This window comes from Pleurodeles waltl, chromosome 4_1, assembly GCF_031143425.1.
Source record: "Pleurodeles waltl isolate 20211129_DDA chromosome 4_1, aPleWal1.hap1.20221129, whole genome shotgun sequence".
Classification (NCBI taxonomy): Eukaryota; Metazoa; Chordata; class Amphibia; order Caudata; family Salamandridae; genus Pleurodeles; species Pleurodeles waltl.
Window position 1 is genome coordinate 5,721,062 of NC_090442.1, and position 27,753 is coordinate 5,748,814.

The following is a 27,753-nucleotide window of genomic DNA, read 5'->3' on the forward strand; positions in this document are numbered from 1 at the left end:
CTGATGAAGCAGTGATAGGAAATGTAACCTACCGAACCTAGGACGACTTGGAAAAGTCCATAAGAAAGTCAATGCCATGGATGTTTTTGAGTGTAGAACCAGAGCTCCTCCTTTCAATTTTAAACAACTGTCTCTTCTACCCATGCTCATGAAACGGAAATGTTTTTCGTGGTGGTTTCTGGGTATGCATATATTTGTGAGTCTCGCCACGCCCCACAGAACACCAGCTGCAGAGGCTCGGACGGATTCAAGGGGAGTGGCCCTAATGACGTCCTCCAGGCCGCGCGCTCAGTGCACACCCCCTGGCTGCAGTACCACCAGCCGTCACTAGGCGTCCCTAGTCCAGCCAGGTGCGCCGCCTGGAGGACTATAGGCTCCGCCCCCTAGCACCGCAGCGAGCATTCTGTGGGCGTGGCAATGCAGACAAGTATCTGCATACCCAGAAGGCACCGCGATAAACACTTCCGTTTGGTGACCTCGAGTAAAACACACATTGATTTAAAATTGCACCGTGTTCAATCAAGTTATATATTCAAGAGCGTTCATAATATTGAATAAAACGCGGACTTTTCAATGTAACTCTAGTACTAGGGAGGTATATTTTCTTAAAGTGCTCCTTTGTTTCCTTTGAATTTATCTGTGCTATTTATTATGAGGCCCCGCGGGACATGTGAAGGGGCGTGAGGGCAGGGAAGGGACATAGGTGGAGGAGGTGAGAGCAGGGAAGGGGCGTGAGGGCAGGGAAGGGACAATAGGTGGAGGGGTGAGAGCCAGTGAAGAGACATATGATGAGGCGTGAGGGCAGGGAAGGGACAATAGGTGGAGGGGGTGAGAGTAGGGAAGAGACGTGTGAAGGAAGGGACATAGGTGGAGGGGCGTGAGAACAGGGAAGAAACACATGAAGAGGCGTGAGGGCAGGGAAGGGACAATAGGTGGAGGGGTGAGAGCAGGGAAGAGACACATGAAGAGGCGTGAGGGCAGGGAAGGGACAATAGGTGGAGGGGTGAGAGCCAGTGAAGAGACATATGATGAGGCGTGAGGGCAGGGAAGGGACAATAGGTGGAGGGGTGAGAGCAGGGAAGAGACACATGAAGAGGCGTGAGGGCAGGGAAGGGACAATAGGTGGAGGGGTGAGAGCAGGGAAGAGACACATGAAGAGGCGTGAGGGCAGGGAAGGGACAATAGGTGGAGGGGTGAGAGCCAGTGAAGAGACACATGAAGAGGCGTGAGGGCAGGGAAGGGACAATAGGTGGAGGGGTGAGAGCAGGGAAGAGACACATGAAGAGGCGTGAGGGCAGGGAAGGGACAATAGGTGGAGGGGTGAGAGCCAGTGAAGAGACATATGAAGAGGCGTGAGGGCAGGGAAGTGACAATAGGTGGAGGGGCTTCAGAGCAGGGAAGAGACACATGAAGAGGCGTGAGGGCAGGGAAGGGACAATAGGTGGAGGAGGTGAGAGCAGGGAAGAGACGTGTGAAGGAAGGGACAATAGGTGGAGGGGGTGAGAGCAGGGAAGGGGCGTGAGGGCAGGGAAGGGACAATAGGTGGAGGGGGTGAGAGCAGGGAAGGGGCGTGAGGGCAGGGAAGGGACAATAGGTGGATGGCGAGAGCAGGGTAGAGACACATGAAGAGGCGTGAGGGCAGGGAAGGGACAATAGGTGGAGGGGTGAGAGCCAGTGAAGAGACATATGATGAGGCGTGAGGGCAGGGAAGGGACAATAGGTGGAGGGGTGAGAGCCAGTGAAGAGACATATGATGAGGCGTGAGGGCAGGGAAGTGACAATAGGTGGAGGGGCTTCAGAGCAGGGAAGAGACACATGAAGAGGCGTGAGGGCAGGGAAGGGACAATAGGTGGAGGAGGTGAGAGCAGGGAAGAGACGTGTGAAGGAAGGGACAATAGGTGGAGGGGGTGAGAGCAGGGAAGGGGCGTGAGGGCAGGGAAGGGACAATAGGTGGAGGGGGTGAGAGCAGGGAAGGGGCGTGAGGGCAGGGAAGGGACAATAGGTGGATGGCGAGAGCAGGGTAGAGACACATGAAGAGGCGTGAGGGCAGGGAAGGGACAATAGGTGGAGGGGTGAGAGCCAGTGAAGAGACATATGATGAGGCGTGAGGGCAGGGAAGTGACAATAGGTGGAGGGGCGTGAGAGCATGGAAGAGACACATGAAGAGGCGTGAGGGCAGGGAAGGGACATAGGTGGAGGAGGTGAGAGCAGGGAAGAGACAATAGGTGGAGGAGGTGAGAACAGGGAAGGGGCGTGAGAGCAGAGAAGGGACGTGTGAAGGAAGTGACAATAGGTGGAGGGGCGTGAGAGCAGGGAAGAGACACATGAAGAGGCGTGAGGGCAGGGAAGGGACAATAGGTGGAGGGGTGAGAGCCAGTGAAGAGACATATGATGAGGCGTGAGGGCAGGGAAGTGACAATAGGTGGAGGGGCGTGAGAGCATGGAAGAGACACATGAAGAGGCGTGAGGGCAGGGAAGGGACATAGGTGGAGGAGGTGAGAGCAGGGAAGAGACAATAGGTGGAGGAGGTGAGAACAGGGAAGGGGCGTGAGAGCAGAGAAGGGACATGTGAAGGAAGTGACAATAGGTGGAGGGGCGTGAGAGCAGGGAAGAGACACATGAAGAGGCGTGAGGGCAGGGAAGGGACAATAGGTGGAGGGGGTGAGAGTAGGGAAGAGACGTGTGAAGGAAGGGACATAGGTGGAGGGGCGTGAGAACAGGGAAGAGACACATGAAGAGGCGTGAGGGCAGGGAAGGGACAATAGGTGGAGGGGTGAGAGCAGGGAAGAGACACATGAAGAGGCGTGAGGGCAGGGAAGGGACAATAGGTGGAGGGGTGAGAGCCAGTGAAGAGACATATGATGAGGCGTGAGGGCAGGGAAGTGACAATAGGTGGAGGGGCGTGAGAGCATGGAAGAGACACATGAAGAGGCGTGAGGGCAGGGAAGGGACAATAGGTGGAGGAGGTGAGAGCAGGGAAGGGGCGTGAGAGCAGAGAAGGGACAATAGGTGGAGGGCGTGAGAGCAGAGAAGGGACGTGTGAAGGAAGGGACATAGGTGGAGGGGGGTGAGAACAGGGAAGAGACACATGAAGAGGCGTGAGGGCAGGGAAGGGACAATAGGTGGAGGGGTGAGAGCCGGTGAAGAGACATATGATGAGGCGTGAGGGCAGGGAAGTGACAATAGGTGGAGGGGCTTCAGAGCAGGGAAGAGACACATGAAGAGGCGTGAGGGCAGGGAAGGGACAATAGGTGGAGGAGGTGAGAGCAGGGAAGGGGCGTGAGAGCAGAGAAGGGACGTGTGAAGGAAGGGACATAGGTGGAGGGGCGTGAGAGCAGGGAAGAGACACATGAAGAGGCGTGAGGGAAGGGAAGGGACAATAGGTGGAGGGGTGAGAGCAGGGAAGAGACGTGAAGAGGCGTGAGGGCAGGGAAGTGACAATAGGTGGAGGGGCGTGAGAGCAGGGAAGAGACACATGAAGAGGCGTGAGGGCAGGGAAGGGACAATAGGTGGAGGGGGTGAGAGCAGGGAAGAGACGTGTGAAGGAAGGGACATAGGTGGAGGGGCGTGAGAGCAGGGAAGAGACACATGAAGAGGCGTGAGGGCAGGGAAGGGACAATAGGTGAAGGGGTGAGAGCAGGGAAGAGACATGTGAAGAGGCGTGAGGGCAGGGAAGTGACAATAGGTGGAGGGGCGTGAGAGCAGGGAAGAGACACATGAAGAGGCGTGAGGGCAGGGAAGGGACAATAGGTGGAGGGGTGAGAGCAGGGAAGAGATGTGAAGAGGCGTGAGGGCAGGGAAGGGACAATAGGTGGAGGGGTGAGAGCAGGGAAGAGACACGTGAAGAGGCGTGTGGGCAGGGAAAGGACAATAGGTGGATTGGGTGAGAGCAGGGAAGAGACGCGTGAAGAGGCGTGAGGGCAGGGAAGGGACAATAGGTGGAGGGGGTGAGAGCAGGGAAGAGACGCGTGAGGGCAGGGAAGAGACAATAGGTGGAGGGGGTGAGAGCAGGGAAGAGACAATAGGTGGAGGGGCGTGGGTCTAGTTCCTTGTTGAAATAAAGTTTGGAGCGAGGTGTGTTGCCTGCGACTCTGTAAGCGACACAAGGCATTTACTGTAAATTATAACACTGGCGACAAGGGTAGTCTTTGGCACACCTGTTGACACGTGCTGGACGCGCGCTGTGGCATATATACGGGGAGAAGGCCAGACCATCCACAAGAACTCCTGCTGCTGCTATTTAGGTCACGGATAGTGAGACTGTGAGCCAGATGCCCACACAAGTGTTCAGATAAGACGCAGGACACCCAGATTCGGGACCACGTGCTGGGCATGAATACCTGCTAGGAAGAGGCAGATGAGCGTGTCAAGACCCACACCAGGGGGTACACCAACACCAAACCCAGGAGGGGGAAGTAAGGAAAACGTCACACTCCAGCACATCACAAAGTGACACGGCGCCAAACAAGACGTCAACAGCTTGTGACAAACCATGACACAACAGACTGAGAGAGGTGAGCCTGAGACAACGAGCACGCATAGCGCATGCATTATGGCCAATGAACCAGCGCCCGCCACCCATCAACTGCCACAACACACAATGACAGGCGCACTACCGCCGTTCAGTGAGCTTGCGGATCCCGCCACATTGTCACCTAGATAGAAGGTGTGGGTTGGGTGCCTGGAGAACTACTTTGTGGCCACCCGTAAGAAGGATGGAGAAGTCAAGAGATCGTTGCTCCTACACTTTGTGGGTGACGAAATATACAAACTCTTCAGACACCTACAAAACACAGATGCCCATGATGACTACGAGGCGGCGGTGAGGGCCTTGAATGCACATTTCGATCCACATCTGAACCCAGATTTCGAAAGATTCAAACTACGGCAAGCCAGACAGAGAGAAGGAGAGTCCATCGACCAGTTTTACGCTCGCCTCCGGGAACTGGCAAGTATGTGTACCGACGATGATCAACAGAAAGAGGTACGGGCACAAATAATACAGGGATGCAGAAACAAGACACTAAGGGGCATATTTATACTCTGTTTGCGCCGGAATTGCGTCGTTTTTTTTAACGCAATTTTGACGCAAAACTAACTCCATATTTATACTTTGGCGTTAGACGCGTCTAGCGCCAAACTCCATGGAGTTTGCGTCATTTTTTAGCGTGGACACCTACTTTGCGTTAATGATATGCAAGGTAGGCGTTCCCGTCTAAAAAATTGACTCCGAGGCATGTGCGCCGTATTTACACTCCCGGGCAAAATTCACGCCCGGGAGTGGGTGGGTAAAAAAAGAATGACGTACGGCCGCTTTTGTGCCGTTTTTTAGCGCCTGGTCAGGGCAGGCGTTAAGGGACCTGTGGGCTCGGAAGGAGCCCAGAGGTGCCCTCCCCTGCCCCCAGGGACCCCCCCTGTCACCCTTGCCCACCCCAGGAGGACGCCTAAGGATGGAGGGACCCATCCCAGGGACATTAAGGTAAGTTCAGGTAAGTGTTTTTTTCAAAAAAATTTGTGGCATAGGGGGGCCTGATTTGTGCACCCCTACATGCCACTATGCCCAATGACCATGCCCAGGGGACAGAAGTCTTTGCTAAGACAGGAGTCATTTCTATGGGGGTTGGGAGTCGAAAAAAATGGCGCAAATCGGGTTGAGGCGAAAAATTTGCCTCAGCCTGACTTGCCCCATTTTTTGGCGCCCAAGCTCCATATCCCCCTACGCCGGCGCTGCCTGGCGTACATCGTTTTTTTTCACGCACACCAGGCAGCGCCGGCGGCTAACGCCGGCTAACGTCATTGAATAAATATGGCGTTAGCCGGCGCTAATTTTTTTGACGCAAAACTGCGTTAGCGCAGTTTTGCGTCAAAAAGTATAAATATGGCCCTAAAGCCCATATTTATACTTTTTGACGCAAACCAGCACCGGCGCTGGTTTGTGTCAAAAAGTTTACCGCCGGCTAATGCCATTCCTACATGCCTTGCGGGCGCCTTATTTAAGGAATGACGTTAGCCGGCGCTGCGGACTGGTCTGAGTAAAAAAAAAAAGACTCAAATCAGGCTGCGCCGGCGTAGGGGAAAATGGGGGTTGTGTGTCAAAAAATGGTGCAAGTCAGGTTTGAGGCAAAAATCATGCCTCAAACCGGGCTTGCGCCATTTTTTGACGCAAAACCCCCAATGAAATGACTCCTGTCTTAGCAAAGACAAGAGTCATGCCCCTTTGCCCAATGGCCATGCCCAGGGGACTTCTATCCCCTGGGCATGGTCATTGGGCATAGTGGCATGTAGGGGGGCCCAAATTAGGCCTCCCTATGCCACTTAAAAAAAATACTTACCTCAACTTACCTGCACTTACCTGGGATGGGTCCCCCCATCCATGGGTGTCCTCCAGGGGTGGGGGAGGGTGGCAGGAAGTGTCCCTGTGAGCAGGGAAGGGCACCTCTGGACTCCTTCCATGGTCAGAGACCATGGAAGTGAGTCCACAGGTCCCTTAACGCATGCCCTGACCCAGGCGTTAAAAAACGGCGCACCCTCTCCTGTGCGTCAAAATGACGCCGGAGTATAAATAAGGCGCACAGGCCTTAAAGTCATTTTTTGGGCGGGAACGCAGTTTCCTGCATCCAAAAAATGACTCACACGGAGGAATTTTGACGTCCGCGGGCTCAGGTGTCAAAGTTTAAATATGGTGCATGGTTTGCGCCGAATGTGCGTCAAACTTTTTGACGCACATTTGGCGCAAACTGAGTATAAATATGCCCCTCAGAGGGCTAATACTGAGACAACCAAACATCACTCTGGATGAGATATTGATCATGGCACGGTCCCATGATCTCTCGGCGGCGAGAGCAGCGGAGATGGACATGGCAATATCACACACGCCAGAGAGGACCCCGGTGGTCAAAACAGAACGTGCAGACGTAGTACAATCATCACAAACAAGGAGGAAAACTAGGCAATATGCCCCCACCAAGTCAGGGGGACGATGTGAATACTGTGGTAGAGATGAACACAACCCAAAAGACTGGCTGGTGCAAAGGAGGACATGCTCCAACTGCGGAAAATTGAATCACTTTGCAGCTGTCTGCAAAGGAGGAGTGAGATGGAGACGATCAAGAGGGAGGCATCCACCTACCAGAGCGGTCAAACAACTATCACTAGATGACCATATGACACGGGGAGCAAATTACCCATCGTCGCGCCATGCATTAGAGGACTTATCCCGAGAAGACGAAGAGGAAGAAGTATTTCTAATATCATTTACAAATGATTTAAAGAGGCACTGGCGACCTCAGCCCACGTGTATGATTGAAGTAGCAGGATCCCCGGTCAAAGCCCTCATAGACACCGGAGCCTCAGTCATTGTAATGGGAGTGCAACAATATCGCCGCCTCCAACTCTGTCTAACCTTGGCACCATCGAGCACCAAAATATTCACCTACGGAAGTCGCACGCCTCTACCGCTAAAAGGATGCATGGCAGTAACCGTGCAGGTGGAGAGAAGGACGATAGACACTACATTCCATGTGGTCGGCAGAGAGGCGGATACTCTGCTTGGCAGTCAAGCGGCAGAGGAGCTGGGTCTGGTGACGTTTGCAAGATGTATACGGTCGTGCCAAATCGACGACATGCTAAGAGAATTCCCAGAACCATTTGCAGGCCTTGGCTACCTTAAAGCTGCCCCGATCAAGCTACACATTGACAAGGCTGTGAAACCGGTTGCATTGCGACACCGGCAAATACCATTTCATTTAAGACCCCTCGTAGAACAAGAACTGGCAATCTTGAAAAACAGGGAGTCATCGAAAAGGTATCCGTCCCCACTCCCTGGGTATCGCCCATGGTGATCGCAGAGAAGCCGAAGTAACCAGGAAAAATTTGCCTCTGCATCAACATGAGGTTGCCCAACCAGGCCATTAAGCGTGAAAGGCATATTACACCAACTATAGACGGTATAATAGCTGATTTAAACAGATCTAGGTGTTTTTCCAAATTAGACTTAAACTCCGGATGTCACCAACTCCGACTGGCGGAGGAAAGCAGGTACATCACCACGTTTTTGACACACCTTGGGCTGAGGAGGTACAAGTGCCTGAGTTTCGGCGTATCATCGGCGGTGGAGGTATTCCAAGATGCCATTCGACAAACCTTATCAGGCTTACAAGGCGTAATGAAAGTAAGCGTCGATATTCTGATTTACTGCACAACAGCCGAAGACCACCATCGACAGGTGAGAGACACCCTCAAAAGATTGTCGAAACATGGTCTTACTCTCTTTCTAGACAAGTGCATTTTCTTCCAGACAGAAATATAATTTTTCGGATATGTCTTCAACCAGGAAGGCATCCAAGTAGATCCCCGAAAATCCAGCGCCATCAGCAAAGCTCCCGCCCCAAAAACTGTGACTGAAGTGAGGAGTTTCTTGGGAATGGTAACATTGTGGCAGATTCATCCCAAGACTGGCCACGCTGTCAGAGCCACTCCGAGCCCTCACGAAAGCAGACGCACCGTGGGCATGGGGGAACCGAGAAGAAGAAGCGTTCCAAGAACTCAAAAAGGCTCTCCTGTGTGACACTACGATGGCATATTTTGATCCGGTGAAGAAGACCGAACTGACTGTTGATGCGAGCCCAGTAGGCCTCAGGGCAGTGCTGGCCCAAGAAAGCCAACCAGGTCAGTGGGCTCCCTTAGCGTACGCCAGTAAAGCCTTGACACCAACAGAGCAACGTTACTCCCAGACTGAGAGGGAAGCCCTGGCAATCAAGTGGTCGTGCGGGCATTTCCACCTATACCTCCAAGGAAGACCTTTCCGAGTGGTCACAGACCATCAACCACTTGTCCCCCTGTTCAAGGGGAGTGCACCGCATCCGCCTCCACCGAAAAAAAGATGGGCCATCCAGCTGCAACACCATGGCATGGAGCCAGGGGGCCAAGAACCACGCTGACTTTCTGTCTCAGCACCCTCTAGACCAGCCTCAAGTCCCCAATCAAGACGAGGCAGACACTGAGGCGCATGTGCATGCGCTTGCCCAGAGGAGTTGTCCCAAAACCCTCAGCACAAAGGAGATCTCAGAAGCGATCCTTGAAGATGCGGTGCTGCTGCGTGTGAAGCAGGCGGGTCATGGCATCAGTTCCTCCAGAACACAGATCAGTGCACCTCAGCTCAGCGTGAGCGCCTAACAAAATTATGGCGAGTCCGTAATGAGTTAAGTTCGACAGCAGATGGACTTCTTCGGGGTCACCGACTCGTAATACCCAGCCAACTACAACATTGTGTGATCCTATTGGCCCATGGGGGACATCAAGAAATGACAAAGATGAAGGCGCGTATGCAAGAAAAGATGTTGTTCCCTGTACTGGAAGAGGGAGTGGACCAATGCATGCGGCAATGCTCAGCATGTCAGTTAACCGCTAGCCCGGAAGCACCAGCCCCAATCCTGACAGAAGAAGCCTGTACAAAACCCTGGGCATCAGGCACAGAAGACTCATGCCGCTATGGCCTCAAGCCAACGGAGAGGTTGAGCGGTTCATGCGCACGCTTAACAAGGCCCTTAGAATTGCCGTATTAGAAATCGCTGACCCGGAACTCAGCCTTCATCAGTTTTTACGAGAATGCACACTCACTGTACAACTGGCCAGACTCCTTGGTTGCTGATGCTTGCCGGGCCAAGGTGAGATACCATCCCTACTGCCCCCGGGTGGAAACTCACCCCTTATCACCTGAAGCAGACACAAGCCAAGAGGAAAGAAGTCAATGATAAAATGAGCAGAGGAACGCGAGCCAGGACAAGAGACATTTGAATCGGCGATCAGGTGATTGTCAAAGATCGGAAGCCTGGATGGAAATTCAGCACACCCTATGAACCTGGAGTATGGGCAGTGACGGGGGTGTCCGGGACCATGGTGACAGCAGAGAAAGGGAGTGATCAGGTGACACAGAACATCTCGTGGTTTAAGAAAGCAATGTTTGGGGAGATTTCCAGTGATCAGGGAGTGGAGGATCAATTCCCTGACTGTTTAGCCACCGAGAGCCCTGAACAAGATTGTGAGAGTGAACTGCCACTGGCGGCTGGACCAAGCGATTTGAGACAACCAGTGAGTGCCACCCCAGCGACCCAAAGAGGGGAGGCCAGATCCCAGACGGGGAGGTACAATATGAGACCCAATCCGCCACCCAGCCAAAAGCTAAAAGACTTTGGTGGTCATTACAACCTCAGCGGTCTTTTTGAAAGACCGCAGAGGAACCGCTGTGCTGAAGACCGCCAGTGCAGGCGGTTTTCCGCTCGGCGAATTATGACTGCTGGCAGCCCTCCGTCCTTTTTACAACAGAGAGCCGCCAGCAGCCATACTGGCGGTCGGCGGGGAAGTGGAGGTTGCTCCGCCTCCACCGCCCCGTCATCAGAACACCGCCCACCAAATCACGTTCTGTGATTCGGCGTGGCGGTGTTCTGGTGGTGGGGAGCTGGCAGCGGAGCAGCCCCCATGGATCCCGTCCCCTCCCGGAAGATCAACGGACAAGGTAAGTTAATTGTCCATCAGGGGAGGGGGGCAGGGGGGTGTTGTGTTTTGAGTGCGTGCATGGGGTGTGTGTGTGAGCATGTTGAGGGGGTGTGTGAGTGAGCGTATGCATGCAGGGGTGTTCTGTTGTTGTAAATGTGCGCGTGTCTGCCTGTTTGTATGTCTGTGAGTATGTGTGCGTGTATGTCTGTATGTAAGTGTGCGTGTATGACTGTGTGTGTGTATGTTGGTATGTGTGCGGGTATGTGTATTGGGTGTGTCTGTATGCGTGTAGGGTGGGGGTGTGCTATAATGTTGGGGGTAGGGGTTTGGATGGGGGGTCCTGCCACTTTTGGGGGTGGCAGGGGGGTCAGGGGTGTGGGGGGAGGACTCGGCGGTGGGGGTGGGGGGGCGGATGAGACCCCTATCAGTGCCAGGGAAGGAATTCCCTGGCACTGATAGTGCCTACCGCCATGGATTTCATGGCGGTTCCAAACCACCTGAAATCTAGGGCGGTCGGCATGGTCGTGATACCGCCGGCGGTCTTCTGACAGCCGCCTGGCTGGAGACTGAAGTCTCCAGCCCAACGGTCGTCACAGCCCTGGCGGTCGGAACGGAGAAGTGGCGGATGACCATGGCGGTAACTGCCATGGTCATAATTCCATTTTGTTTTCGCCAGCCTGTCTACGCGGACCGCCAGGGACGTAATGAGGGCCTTTGTGTGCAGAACAACTTTTTATCCAACTTGGGGAGTGATGTAATGTTCTGTGATGGTCTAGTTGTTTTTAGACCGGCCACGGAACACCGACCCGGAAAGGAAAAGGACTTCCGGGCGAGGTTTGTTGAAATAAAGTTTGGAGCGCAGGAGTTGAGGTGTGTTGCCTGCGACTCCAGTGCGGCACAGCATCTAGAGTGTTTGTTTGTTTTCTTTGCTGTGCACGACATGAGGCATTTACTCTAAGTTATAACAGAGCGTGAGATTGGAGCACGTGAAGAGGCGTGAGAGCAGGGAAGTGACACATGAAGGGGCGTGAGGGCAGGGAAGGGACAATAGGTGGAGGGGCGTGAGAGTGGAGCACTTGAAGAGGGGTGAGAGCAGGGAAGTGGCACATGAAGGGGCGTGAGGGCAGGTAAGTGGCACGTGAAGGGGCGAGAGAGCAGGGAAGGGACAATAGGTGGAGGGGAGTGAGAGCAGGGAAGTGGCACGTGAAGGGGCATGAGGGCAGGGAAGGGACAATAGGTGGAGGGGTGTGAGAGTGGAGCACGTGAAGAGGCGTGAGAGCAGGAAAGTGACACATGAAGGGGCGTGAGGGCAGGGAAGGGACAATAGGTGGAGGGGAGTGAGAGCAGGGAAGTGGCACGTGAAGGGGCGTGAGGGCAGGGAAGGGACAATAGGTGGAGGGGCGTGAGAGTGGAGCACGTGAAGAGGCGTGAGAGTAGGGAAGTGGCACATGAAGGGTCGTGAGAGCAGGGAAGGGACAATAGGTGGAGGGGCGTGAGAGTGGAGCACGTGAAGTGGCGTGAGAGCAGGGAAGTGGCACATGAACGGTCGTGAGAGCAGGGAAGGGACAATAGGTGGAGGGGCATGAAAGGGGGGAAGTGGCATGGGAAGGGGCGTGAGGGCAGGGAAGGGACAATAGGTGGAGGGGCGTGAGAGTGGAGCACATAAATAGGCGTGAGAGCAGGGAAGTGACACATGAAGGGGCGTGAGGGCAGGGAAGGGACAATAGGTAGAGGGGTGTGGGAGTGGAGCACGTGAAGAGGCGTGAGAGCAGGGAGGTGACACATGAAGGGGGTGTGGGAAGGGACAATAGGTGGAGGGGTGTGAGAGTGAAGATGGGGCACGTGTAGGGATGTGAGAGCAGGAAAGGGACACGTAAAGGAGTGTAAAAGTGGGGAAGGAACAGATGGAGGGTGTAGGAGGCTGGCCTGGCTTGTAGTGGGTACCAGAGGTACTTACACCTTGTGCCAGGTCCAGTTATCCCTTATTAGTGTAGAAGAGGTGTTTCTAGCAGCTTAGGCTGATAGAAGGTAGCTATGGCAAAGCAGGTTAGGCTGAACTAGGAGACATGCAAAGCTCCTACTATACCACTAGGGGCATATTTATACTCTGTTTGCGCCGGATTTGCGTCGTTTTTTTTTACGCAAATCCGACGCAAAACTAACTCCATATTTATACTTTGGCGTTAGACGCTTCGAGCGCCAAAGATCTTGGAGTTTGCGTCATTTTTTTGCGTGGACACCTTCCTTGCGTTAATGATATGCAAGGGAGGCGTTCCCTACTAAAAAATTACTCCGAGGCATGTGCGTCGTATTTATACTCCCGGGCAAAAATGACGCCCGGGAGTGGGCGGGTCAAAAAAAATGACGTCTACCCTCGTTAGCGTCATTTTTTAACGCCTGCTCAGGGCAGGCGTTAAGGGACCTGTGGGCTCGGAAGGAGCCCAGAGGTGCCCTCCCATGCCCCCAGGGACACCCCCTGCCACCCTTGCCCACCCCAGGAGGACGCCCAAGGATGGAGGGACCCATCCCAGGGAACTTAAGGTAAGTTCAGGTACATATTTTTTTTTTTTTTTTGTGGCATAGGGGGGCCTGATTTGTGCCCCCCTACATGCCACTATGCCCAATGACCATGCCCAGGGGACATAAGTCCCCTGGGCATGGCCATTGGGCAAGGGGGCATGACTCCTGTCTTTGCTAAGACAGGAGTCATTTCAATGGGGGTTGGGAGTAAAAAAAAAACGGCGCAAATCGGGTTGAGTCGAAAATTTTGCCTCAGCCTGACTTGCCCCATTTTTTGACGCCCAACCTCCATATTCCCCTACGCCGGCGCTGCCTGGTGTAAGTCATTTTTTTTGACGCACACCACTCCGCAGCGCCGGCTAACGCCGGCTAACATCATTGAATAAATACGGCGCCCGCATGGTGCTTCAGAATGGCGTTAGCCGGCGTGAAATTTTTTGACGCACAACTGCGTTGGTGCAGTTGTGCGTCGAAAAGTATAAATATGACCCCTAGTGTCATATGCACAATATCATAAGAAAACACAATACACAGATATACTAAAAATAAAGGTACTTTATCTTTATGACAATATGCCAAAAGTATCTGAGTGAGTACCCTCAGTATGAGGATAAGTTATATACACAAGATATATGTACACAATACCAAAATTATGCAGTAATAGCAAAAGGAAGTAATGCAAGCAGTGTAAAGTTACAATACATTGCAATAGGAGCACATAGGTATGGGGGCAACACAAACCATATACTCCAAAAGTGGAATGCGAACCACGAATGGACCCCAAACCTATGTGAGCTTGTAGAGGGTCGCTGGGACTGTAAGAAAACAGTGAGGGTTAGAAGAATAGCCCACCCCAAGACCCTGTAAGGTAGGTGTAAAGTGCACCTAGACCCCCAGAGAGCACAGAAGTCGTGATAGGGGGATTCTGCAAGGAAAACCAACACCAGCAATGCAACAACAGTGGATTTCCAGACCTGAGTACCTGTAAGACAAGGGGACCAAGTCCAAGAGTCGCAACAGTGTCGAGAGTGGGCAGGAGCCCAGGAAATGCCAGCTAAGGGTGCAAGGAAGCTGCCACCGGATGGAAGAAGCTTGGTGTTCTGCAAGAACTAAGAGGACTAGGAACTTCCCCTTTGGAGGATGGATGTCCCACGTCATGAAGAAGCTTGCAGAGGTGTTCCCACGCAGAAAGACCGCAAACAAGCCTTGCTAGCTGCAAGGATTGCAGTTAGGGTTTTTGGATGCTGCTGTGGCCCAGGAGGGACCAGGATGTCGCCACTTGGATGAGGAGACAGAGGGGGCGCCCAGCAAGTCAGGAAGCCCTCACAGAAGCAGGCAGCACCCGCAGAAGTACCGGAACAGGCACTTAGAAGAGGAGTGAACCGGAGTCCAAGCTAAGTCACAAAAGGGAGTCCCACGACGCCGGAGGACAACTCAGAAGGTTGTGCACTGCAGGTTAGAGTGTCGGGGACCCAGGCTTGGCTGTGCACAAAGGAAATCCTGGAAGAGTGCACAGGAGCCGGAGCAGCTGCAAATCACGCAGTACCCAGCAATGCAGTCTAGCATGGGGAGGCAAAGACTTACCTCCACCAAACTTAAACTGAAGAGTCACTGGACTCTAGGAGTCACTTGGACAGAGTTGCTGAGTTCCAGGGACCACGCTCGTCGTGCTGAGAGGGGACCCAGAGGACCGGTGATGCAGTCTTTTGTTGCCTGTGGTTGCAGGGGGAAGATTCAGTCGACCCACTGGAGATTTCTTCAGAGCCCCTGGTGCAAGAAGGAGGCAGGCTACCCTCAGAGCATGCACCACCTGGAAACAGTTGAGAAAGCCGGCAGGATGAAGCGATACAAGGTTGTTAGTGGTCATCTGGCTACTTTGTTGTGGTTTTGCAGGCGTCCTGAGCAGTCAGCGGTCGATCCTTTGGCAGAAGGTGAAGAGGGAGATGCAGAGGAACTCTGGTGAGCTCTTGCATTCGTTATCTGAAGAATTCCCCAAAGCAGAGACCCTAAATAGCCAGAAAAAGGGGTTTGGTTACCTAGGAAGGAGGATTGGCTACTAAGAGAGGTAAGAGCCTATCAGAGGGAGTCTCTGACGTCACCTGCTGGCACTGGCCACTCAGAGCAGTCCAGTGTGCCAGCAACACCTCTGTTTCCAAGATGGCAGAGGTCTGGGGCACACTGGAGGAGCTCTGGGCACCTCCCCTGGGAGGTGCAGGTCAGGGGAGTGGTCACTCCCCTTTCCTTTGTCCAGTTTCGCGCCAGAGCAGGGCTGGGGTATCCCTAAACCGGTGTAGACTGGCTTATGCAGAGATGGGCAGCATCTGTGCCCATAAAAGCATTTCCAGAGGCTGGGGGAGGCTACTCCTCCCCAGCCATCACACCTATTTACAAAGGGAGAGGGTGTTACACCCTCTCTCAGAGGAAATCCTTTGTTCTGCCTTCCTTGGTCAGGGCTGCCTGGACCCCAGGAGGACAGAAACCTGTCTGAGAGGTTGGCAGCAGCAGCAGCTGTAGTGGAGACCCCAGAAAGGCCGTTTGGCAGTACCCGGGTTCTGTGCTAGAGACCGGGGGATCATGGAATTGTCTCTCCAATGCCAGAATGTCATTGGGGTGACAATTCCATGATCTTAGACATGTTACATGGCCATGTTCGGAGTTACCATTGTGACGCTATACATAGGTAGTGACCTATGTATAGTGCACGCGTGTAATGGTGTCCCCGCACTCACAAAGTCCGGGGAATTTGCCCTGAACAATGTGGGGGCACCTTGGCTAGTGCCAGGGTGCCCACACACTAAGTAACGTTGCACCCAACCTTCACCAGGTGAAGGTTAGACATATAGGTGACTTATACGTTACTTAAGTGCAGTGGCAAATGGCTGTGAAATAACGTGGACGTTATTTCACTCAGGCTGCACTGGCAGGCCTGTGTAATATTTTTCAGATCTCCCTATGGGTGGCAAAAGAAATGCTGCAGCCCATTGGGATCTCCTGGAACCCCAATACCCTGGGTACCTCAGTACCATATACTAGGGAATTATATGGGTTTACCAGTATGCCAATGTGAATTGGTAAAATTGGTCACTAGCCTGTTAGTGACAATTTGGAAAGCAGAGAGAGCGTAACCACTGAGGTTCTGGTTAGCAGAGCCTCAGTGAGACAGTTAGGCATCACACAGGGAACACATACATAAAGGCCACAAACTTATGAGCACTGGGGTCCTGGCTAGCAGGATCCCAGTGACACATAACAACCACACTTACAACATAGGGTTTTCACTATGAACACTGGGCCCTGGTGTGAGAAGGTAGCCTCTTTCTAGCCTTGTTACCCCCACTTTTGGCCTGTTTGTGAGTGTATGTCAGGGTGTTTGTCACTGTTTTCACTGTCTCACTGGGATCCTGATAGCCAGGCCTCAGTGCTCATAGTGAAAACACTATGTTTTCAGTATGTTTGTTATGTGTCACTGGGACCCTGCTGGTCAGGACCCCAGTGCTCATAAGTTTGTGGCCTATATGTATGTGTCACTGGGACCCTGTCACACAGGGCCCCAGTGCTCATAGGTGTGCATGTATATGTTCCCTGTGTGGTGCCTAACTGTCTCACTGGGGCTCTGCTAACCAGAACCTCAGTGGTTATGCTCTCTCATTACTTTCAAATTGTCACTAACAGGCTAGTGACCAATTTTACCAATTTACATTGGCTTACTGGAACACCCTTATAATTCCCTAGTATATGGTACTGAGGTACCCAGGGTATTGGGGTTCCAGGAGATCCCTATGGGCTGCAGCATTTCTTTTGCCACCCATAGGGAGCTCTGACAATTCTTACACAGGCCTGCCACTGCAGCCTGAGTGAAATAACGTCCACGTTATTTCACAGCCATTTTACACTGCACTTAAGTAACTTATAAGTCACCTATATGTCTAACCTTTACCTGGTAAAGGTTAGGTGCAAAGTTACTTAGTGTGAGGGCACCCTGGCACTAGCCAAGGTGCCCCCACATTGTTCAGAGCCAATTCCCTGAACTTTGTGAGTGCGGGGACACCATTACACGCGTGCACTACATATAGGTCACTACCTATATGTAGCTTCACCATGGTAACTCCGAATATGGCCGTGTAACATGTCTATGATCATGGAATTGCCCCCTCTATGCCATCCTGGCATTGTTGGTACAATTCCATGATCCCAGTGGTCTGTAGCACAGACCCTGGTACTGCCAAACTGCCCTTCCTGGGGTTTCACTGCAGCTGCTGCTGCTGCCAACCCCTCAGACAGGCATCTGCCCTCCTGGGGTCCAGCCAGGCCTGGCCCAGGATGGCAGAACAAAGAACTTCCTCTGAGAGAGGGTGTGACACCCTCTCCCTTTGGAAAATGGTGTGAAGGCAGGGGAGGAGTAGCCTCCCCCAGCCTCTGGAAATGCTTTGTTGGGCACAGATGTGCCCAATTCTGCATAAGCCAGTCTACACTGGTTCAGGGACCCCTTAGCCCCTGCTCTGGCGCGAAACTGGACAAAGGAAAGGGGAGTGACAACTCCCCTGACCTGCACCTCCCCTGGGAGGTGTCCAGAGCTCCTCCAGTGTGCTCCAGACCTCTGCCATCTTGGAAACAGAGGTGCTGCTGGCACACTGGACTGCTCTGAGTGGCCAGTGCCACCAGGTGACGTCAGAGACTCCTTGTGATAGGCTCCTTCAGGTGTTAGTAGCCTTTCCTCTCTCCTAGGTAGCCAAACCCTCTTTTCTGGCTATTTAGGGTCTCTGTCTCTGGGGAAACTTTAGATAACGAATGCATGAGCTCAGCCGAGTTCCTCTGCATCTCCCTCTTCACCTTCTGATAAGGAATCGACTGCTGACCGCGCTGGAAGCCTGCAAACCTGCAACATAGTAGCAAAGACGACTACTGCAACTCTGTAACGCTGATCCTGCCGCCTTCTCGACTGTTTTCCTGCTTGTGCATGCTGTGGGGGTAGTCTGCCTCCTCTCTGCACCAGAAGCTCCGAAGAAATCTCCCGTGGGTCGACGGAATCTTCCCCCTGCAACCGCAGGCACCAAAAAGCTGCATTACCGGTCCCTTGGGTCTCCTCTCAGCACGACGAGCGAGGTCCCTCGAATCCAGCGACACCGTCCAAGTGACCCCCACAGTCCAGTGACTCTTCAGCCCAAGGTTGGTGGAGGTAAGTCCTTGCCTCACCTCGCTGGGCTGCATTGCTGGGAACCGCGATTTTGCAAGCTACTCCGGCCCCTGTGCACTTCCTCAGTCAGGAATCCATCGTTGTTGCATTGCTGATTTGTGTTTTCCTTGCATTTCCCCTCTAACACGACTATTTTGTCCTTAGGGGAACTTTAGTGCACGTTGCACTCACTTTTCAGGGTCTTGGGGAGGGTTATTTTTCTAACTCTCACTATTTTCTAATAGTCCCAGCGACCCTCTACAAGGTCACATAGGTTTGGGGTCCATTCGTGGTTCGCATTCCACTTTTGGAGTATATGGTTTGTGTTGCCCCTATCCCTAGGTTTCCCCATTGCCTCCTATTGTAACTATACATTGTTTGCACTGTTTTCTAAGACTATACTGCATATTTTTGCTATTGTGTATATATATCTTGTGTATATTTCCTATCCTCTCACTGAGGGTACACTCTAAGATACTTTGGCATATTGTCATAAAAATAAAGTACCTTTATTTTTAGTATAACTGTGTATTGTGTTTTCTTATGATATTGTGTATATGACACTAAGTGGTACTGTAGTAGCTTCACACGTCTCCTAGTTCAGCCTAAGCTGCTCTGCTAAGCTACCATTATCTATCAGCCTAAGCTGCTAGACACCCTATACACTAATAAGGGATAACTGGGCCTGGTGCAAGGTGCAAGTACCCCTTGGTACTCACTACAAGCCAGTCCAGCCTCCTACACCTGGCTAGCAGGATCCCAGTGAGACAGTAAATACACCCTGACATATACTCACAAACAGGCCAAAGGTGGGGGTAACAAGGCTAGAAAGAGGCTACTTTCTCACAGAGGGGAGAGACAGCGAGGAAGGGGCGGACGTGGGAGCACGGAAGGGACTCGTGAAGGAGCGTGAGAGCAGGGAAGGGACACATGAAGGGACGGGAGAGCAGGGAAGGGACAACAGGTGGAGGGGCTTGAGAGTGGAAATGGGGCATGTGAAGGGGCGTGAGAGCAGGGAAGGGACTCATGAAGGGGCTTAAAAGCGGCGAAGGAACAGGTGGAGAGATGTGGCGGCGGGGAAGGGGCGGGCGTGAGCGCGGAGATGGGGCACGTGAATGGGCATGAGAGCAGGGAGGGACACGTGAAGGGGCGCAGGCAGGTGCCTCAAGTGCTGCCCAAGCTGCTCAGGTTTGGGGGGCTGCCGAGTAAGGGGGGAGGTGTGGCCTGTCTGCCCTCCCAGAGGTGAGTCTAGACAACAGGGTCTTGCAGTCTTGCCAGCAGGGGGGTGGGGGTGAGTCTAAACAACAGGGTGTTGCAGCCTTCCTGGAGGGAGGTGAGTCTAAACAACAGGGTCTTGCAGCCTTCCCAGGGGGGAGGGGGTGAGTCTAAACAATAGGGTCTTGCCTCCCTCCTGGAGGTGAGTCTCAACAACAGGGTCTCACAGCCTTCCCAGAGGTGGGTCTAAACAATAAGGTCTCGCAGTCTTCCTGGACGAGGTGAGTCTAAACAACAGGATCGCTAGGCCCTACCAGAGGGACATGAGTCTAAACAACAGGGTCTCGCAGCTTTCCTGGAGCTGAATCTAAACAACAGGGTCTTGCAGCCTTCCCGGAGGGAGGTGAGTGTAAACAATAGTGTCTTGCAGTTTTCCCGGAGGGAGGTGAGTCTAAACAACAGGTTCTCGCATCCCTTCCTAAGGTGAGTCTAAACAATAGGGTCTTGCAGCCTTCTCAGAGGGAGGTGAGTCTAAACAACAGGCTCTCTCTCTCCACCCTTTGCACCAGACTTCACGATGCCGGCTGTAGGAAAGTACCTTCTTTCATTGGCATGGTTACCCCCAATTTCTACCTGATGTCAGTGTGCTTGACTGTGTTCACTGGAATCCTGCTAACCAGGTCGCCAGTGATTATGCTCTCTCTCCTCTTAATTTGGTTGTTACATACTGTTAACCCAGTTTTTCACCCACAATTGGCATACTGGTGCCCCCTTATAATTCCCTAGTATATGGTACCTAGGTACCCAGGGTATTGGGGTTCAAGGAGATCCCTATGGGCTGCAGCATTTCTTTTGCCACCCATAGAGAGCTCAGACAATTCTTACACAGGCCTGCTACTGCAGCCTGCGTGAAATAATGTCCACGTTATTTCACAGCCATTTTCACTGCACATAAGTAACTTATAAGTCACCTATATGACTAACCCTCACCTGGTGAAGGTTAGGTGCAAAGTTACTAAGTGTGAGGGCACCCTGGCACTAGCCAAGGTGCCCCCACATCCTTCAGGGCAATTTCCCCGAACTTTGTGAGTGTGGGGACATCATTACACACGTGCACTACATATAGGTCAATACCTATATGTAGCGTCACAATGGTAACTCCGAACATGGCCATGTAACATGTCTAGGATCATGGAATTGTCACCCCAATACCTTTCTGGTTTTGGGGGGACAGTTCCATGCATCCCCGGGTCTCCAGCATAGAGCCCGGGTACTGCCAAACTAGCTCTCTGCAGTTTTCCTGGCTGCTGGAACTGCTGCCAACCCTCAGACAGGTTTCTGCCCTCCTGGGGTCTGGGCAGCCTAGTCCCAGGAAGCCAGAACAAAGAATTTCCTCTGAGAGAGGGTGTTACACTCTCTCCCTTTGGAAATAGGTGTGAAGGGCTGGGGAGGAGTAGCCTCCCCCAGCCTCTGGAACTGCTTTGAAGGTCACAGATGGTGCCCTCCTTGCATAAGCCAGTCTACACCGGTTCAGGGATCCCCCCAGCCCTGCTCTGGCATGAAACTGGACTAAGGAAAGGGGAGTGACCACTCCCCTTACCTGCACCTCCCCAGGGGAGGTGCCCAGAGTTCCTCCACTGTGTCCCAGACCTCTGTCATCTTGGATGCAGAGGTGTGAGGGCACAGTGGACAGTTCTGAGTGGCCAGTGCCAGCAGGTGACGTCAGAGACCCCTCCTGATAGGTGCTTACCTCTCTCTGTAGCCAATCCTCCTCTGAGGGCTATTTAGGGTCTCTCCTGTGGGCTCCTCTTCAGATAACGAATGCAAGAGCTCACCAGAGTTCCTCTGCATCTCCCTCTTTGACGTCTTCCAAGGATCGACTGCTGACTGCTCCAGGACGCCTGCAAAACTGCAACAAAGTAGCAAGAAGACTACCAGCAACATTGTAGCGCCTAATTCTGCCGGCTTTCTCAACTATTTCCTGGTGGTGCATGCTCTGAGGGCTGCCTGCCTTCACCCTGCACTGGAAGCCAAGAAGAAATCTCCTGTGGGTCAACAAAATCTTCCCCCTGCTAACGCAGGCACCAAACGTCTGCTTCACCGGTCCTCTGGGTCCCCTCTTATCGTGACGAGCATGGTCCCTGGAACAAAGGAGCTGGATCCAAGTGTCCCAACAGTCCAGTGGTCCATCTGTCCAAATTTGGTGGAGATAAATCCTTGCCTACCCACGCCAGACAGTAATCCTGTGCACTGCGTGAAAAGCAGCTGCTAGGGCTTCTGTGCACTTTTACATGGAATTCTTCATGCACAGCACAGCCCAGGTCCCCAGCACTCCGTCCTGCATTGCTCAACTCGCTGAGTTGACCACCGGCTTCGTGGGACCCTCCTTTGTAGTGTTGAGACGACCGCCTTACTCAGTTTTCTTGAACCCATGTTCAAGTACTTCAGTGGGTGCTGCCTGCTTCTGCATGGGCTCTCCATGTTGCTGAGCGCCCCCTCTGTCTCCTCCTCCAAGGGGCGATCTCCTGGTCCTTCCTGGGCCCGGGCAGCACTCATTTTCTTCAACCGTGACCTTTTCAGCTAGCAAGGCTTGTTTGCAGTCTTTCTGTGTGGAAACAACTCTGCATCCTCCAGCACGCTGTGGGACATCTTCTGTGCAAAGGAGAAGTTCCTGGCATCTTCCGTTGTTGCAGAATCTTCAGCTTCTTCCACCCAGAGGCAGCCATTTTGCACCTTTATCCGGGGTTTAGTGGGCTTCTGCACCCCCCGGACCCTTTCATGACTCTTGGACTTTGTCCCCTTCCTTTACAGGTCCTCAGGTCCAGGAATCCGTATTCAGTGCTTTGCAGTCTTTTGTGGTCTTTGCAGAATCTCCTATCACAAGTTTAGTGTTTTTCTGGGGAAGTAGGGTAACTTTACTCCTACTTTTCAGGGTCTTGGGGTGGGGTATTGTCCTATCCAGGTGGCTGGTTGACACCTGTTCGGTATAAGTCAATAAGGACGCTCAATGAAGGACCACACGCCAATTATGAATAAATTTAGCTTTACTATAATTTCAGATAAATGCAGGCATTTAGCACATTAACAATAGTGAAATAAGAATGGCAATGAAAAGCATCTATTCATATATATGTACACTACAGATAGTATCTATGTATACGAATGAGCAAAGAGTTCATTGACAGAGTAAGAATAGTAAATAAAAAAAAAACATCTATATAAATGTTCACACTACAAAGAGCATCTATGCATACATCTGAGTAAAGAGTTCATTGACAGATATAAACTTGGAATAACTGTATACCAACATGTGATACACTATGATGTTCAGGGAGCGGAATATTAACGAGTTGAATACTTCAGATAAGCTTTGATTTACTGCACACTAAAATGCACATTTCAATTACTGTGGCAGACTTACACTACGATGTTCAGTAAGGCAGGAAAAAACTATAAACGAGCTGAATTTCTCAGATTATAAACACAGTGCAAATATAATAATCAATCATAATAATAGAGCAGAGAAACGAAAAGCCTTTCATCCCTGGGTGGAACTTAACTTAGTCCACGAATGCTGGGAAGCCCTCTACCGCCCGCTTGGACCTCTCTCCCACTCGAGCGTCACGGTCTTGGAACAGCAAAACAGGGAGGCAGCTCTGGGTCTGAAGATGACAGTTTCATAACTCCATCTGCGAGCTTCAAAATTCCCTCACCCACCTTTCAGTGTTTAAATAACCTGAAGCTTGGATTCTACCCCCTTCCAGTATTTTCTAGCTATGTTATCAGTATATGTCTCTTGGCTGCCTTGCCATTCCCTGGCCATTGTTTTCATTCCATCTTTTACTGTGGTCTCATTCTCAAGGTTGAGACTGAATCTCCTTCACATGCTGTTTCTCACACATGCAGCTGCGAATAAGTTTATCTACGGAATGTCAAAAGAAAACAAGCTTGAAAGCGAACATCGTGAATTTCTTTCACGTTGTTCTGGCTTCGGCAGGCATCACGTTCATCTACACTGTTCAAGCTAATTAACCCTTCGCGTTACAATGTCTTCCGCATCTTTCCCTACTACTACACTGATCAGGTATCTTGGACACCCTGAGGGGCATATTTATACTCCGTTTTGCCCGAATGTGCGTCAAAAATGTTGACGCACAATCAGCGCAAACGTTGCCCCATATTTAAACCCTTACGCCCGCGCAAGGGAAAAATCCGCAATGTGCGCCATTTTCTGGATGCGGCAACCCGCCCTGCGTTAATGATATGCAGGGTAGGCGTTCCCGTCCAAAAAACGACGCACACAGCCGTGCGCCGTATTTATGCTTCCGGGCAAAAATGACTCTCGGCCGGGAGGCGGAGCAAAAAAATGACGCAAAGCCCGATTTGCGTCAAAATTTAACGCCTGGGTCAGGGCAGGCGTAAAATGGGGCAAACACACCTGTATTTAATCAGAACACACAGAACAAACAACAGAGCAGCAGAGTAGCAGAGCAGCAACAGGGAGACATGGAGGTGATTTTTATTCAGCGTGCACGTCGAAGCAGAGCCCTGCAGCAACAACAGCAGCTACAACAACAACAGCAGGGACCCCAAAGGCAGCGCAGAAAGCAGGAGAGAATATTCCACCCAAGAACAACCCTGCATGGCCTCAGGAAACACGACATCATACAGAGGTACCGGTTGAACTGGCAGGCCATTCAGCAGCTGCTGCGCAACATTGAACCGCAGTTGGCCCCCACTTTGGTGACACCCCACACCATACCAACAGAAACAAAGCTGCTTGCCGTACTTCACCTGCTGGCAAGTGGCTCGTTTCAGACAACTGGTGCCCTGGTTGGTGGAATATCACAACCATCATTCTCCGCATTCCTGCCTAAAGTACTGGATGCCACCATTCGCCTGACACCCCTCCACATCTGCTTCCCTAACACACTGCAGAAGCAGCAGGAAACAAAACAGGGGTTCTACGCCATCAGTGGCTTCCCACACGTCCTTGGTGCAATCGACTGCACACACGTACGCCTTGTGCCACCTGCTGCAACAGAACACCTCTACCGCAACAGGAAGCACACACATTCAATCAATGTGCAGGCCATAGTCGATCACCAAGGATTGATCAGCAACATTGTGGCAAAATATCCTGGGAGTGTACATGACGCATTCATCTTCCGTCACTCTACCATCAACCAACACTTCCAGGATGGACGGTATGGCAATGGACTACTTGTTGGTAAGTACAAAAATCCAATTTATATACACACTGCACAGCAACCCTCTAGGACACACAACACATACACCACAATAGCAACACCTAGCAAGGAACACACTGAGGTCCTGACATCACTAGCCATGTTTCTGAAGTCACCATTGAACCTGTCACACATTGGAATTTACTCTACAGCTTAATGTGAAGGCATTAATGAGTGTGGTTGCCTAAATGTCACCTTGCAATTTGTAAGTGTTACAATGACCTGTACATTAATACATTGCATAAGTCTTAAGGTATGGGATGTCCAGGGTACTTTCATATGAACGTGTTAACTACACTTTCATGTTTTAACTCTGCATGGAACTATCATCTCACCCCCAGTGAAGACACACGGACACCTGTATCACAAGTCACAATGCTAGGGAGGGCACACTGCACTGAAAATCCAAATACATACTTCTAACAAACAGTTAGCTAACAAACACTTGCTCAGCCAAGGAAAAAAACTCAATGCAAAAGTTTTCTCCTACAAGTATAGGTAGTCACATTAGTACACAAAAGAGTCACAGACAACACAAGACAACTACTGCCATCAAAGGTCTGTACAAGAGTGCCTCCTACATCTACATGATCCCATTCTGTGTTTCTCTTTCAGCTGATCAGGGGTATGGCATCCAGCCTTGGCTAATGACACCATTTGGGAACCCGACTACTGCTGCCGAGCGGGCATACAACGACGCCCATAAGAGGACACACAGCATTGTTGAGCGGACCTTTGGGATCCTAAAGTCAAGGTTCCGCTGCCTTGACATCACTGGCGGTAGCCTACTATATTCCCCAGAGATGATCTGTAGGATCATACTCACTTGTGCCATATTGCTCAATATTTTTTTAAAAAGGAACATTCCCCTCCTTGAACCAGACCCAGACATGCCTGAAGACGACGAAGAGGAGGATGCTGGCCTGCAACAGGAGGGGGAACAACCAAACACGGCTGCTGGAGTGCGTAGGCGCCAACAGCTTGTAAATAATTTATTTTCTTAATTTCTTATATCAACACTTATTGCACAATTGTAAATAAACACAGATAACAAACACCACATCATGGTTTGGCCTATTCATTTCTGCCCATCTTTAGTTTGAAATTGCTGAAGAAGAATGTCGTCTCATTGAGCAATAATGACATCACACAAAAAATATACACCACAAATGTCTGCACAGAGGCTATGAGGTTTCATGATACATTACCATCCACAGAGGCCAACAGGAGTACAAATGTGGCAATGACACATGCCTGATCCAGACACCTGAGACATTCTCTCACTCAGCACAAAAATGTAGCTCATTTGAAAGTCTCATTACACGTGTTCAGTGACAGGGTGGGACCATCCATGTGTACGTGACCATGTCCTCAATGGCTTCTCTCAATTTTTGCTACAAACAATGACCAATTGGAACAAGAATAGCTGCCACTAACTCATGAGGAGACCTTGAAGTTACAGTGACAACATACACCCAGACAGTTGATAGTGGATCTACATTCGCCCACAAATATAAACATATGTCATCCAATCAACCAAATATTTGAAAGCAGCCGATCACAGTAGTGTCCCAGTTAGAACCTAGCAGGAAGAATTTAACATGCCACTAAACCAGGTAATGCATAAAGGGCCACATACATCAACAACCTATTTGTCATCAGCACATGAGGAACGTCGAGAGTTCGAAAAAAAAATCAGTGCAAAATGGTATGTCAGATTCCTCCAAATAATCAATAGGGCAAACGTCAAATGGGCAAATGGGATTATTGAATGGCTAACAGTGATTCATACCCTATGGCCTTCCATGAGCCTGCTGCTGCAGGTTTTGCATAACAGAATAAATGAAAGCCATGGATAAATTAGCAAATCTGGAAGGGCAAACCCTAGGGTGCTGGGGGCCTAAGTCCACCTCTACCGCCCCCCAAATATACAATAATTATGCACATGTGAAGTAAACACATGCATAAGGCGCATGTGTGGCCTACATGTCAAAAGTAAAACACATATAAGATACACAAAATCATTATTAGGACATGGTTAGCCCCATAAAAAGTGTAAGTGACAATTGCACTACCTGTTTGGACTATAGATAAATGCATTACCGTGATAAATGTGGATACATTTTTGAGAAGGAATACATCCTGGTATCCCATTCATCATTTCAAAATAGCCATCAGCAATTACCCAAAATATGTGTACAAATATGGTTAATAACCATTTTGAGTAATCATCGATATTACAGTGTGAATGCCTTCTATACATCCAATAAGGGACATGTGTCATAGCTAACCACAAATGTGTATCACATAGCACCGTTTGGTCATGACAAAATTCTTTTCACAACTTGAAAAAATGAAGACATATTTGTCAAAATGAGTCATATTTCCACGCATACAGCATGGGCGTCATAATTTTTTGACGTACAGGAGTGCACAGAATGCAGAGTCAAAAATGTTCCTATTAAAAATAATAGATTAATAAGCTGCATTACATGTCCACCATATTTTCTATGATGCGTCATATTTCCACGCATACAGCATGGGCGTCATAATTTTTTGACGTACAGGAGTGCACAGAATGCAGAGTCAAAAAATTTCATATTAAAAATAATAGATTAATAAGCTGCATTACATGTCCACCATATTTTCTATGATGCGTCATATTTCCACGCATACAGCATAGGCGTCATAATTTTTTGACGTACAGGAGTGCACAGAATGCAGAGTCAAATATCATATTCATATTTGGTTCTCATATTTGCCAGCAATTTACATTTCTACTCTAGAACTGTAAACTCAGCCTCACACAAATGTAAGGGAACAATGAAGAAAATAGTTTTGACTCTGCATTATGTGCACTGTTATGCGTCAAAAACTATGACGCACAATCTGTATGCTTGAAAATATGACGCATAACGGAAAAATAAAAACGGCGGCCATTTTATGCAGGAAGTGATGTAATAGGATATCCTGTTTACAGAATCTGTACTGTGAGTTTACTTTCACTTTCACTTTGCAGTCTCAGAGTATTCTAGACTGTGTGGCTGTGTGAAAAGTGTTGTCCTGTGTTTTACTGCCTTTGTGTCCTGTGTACCTTGTCTA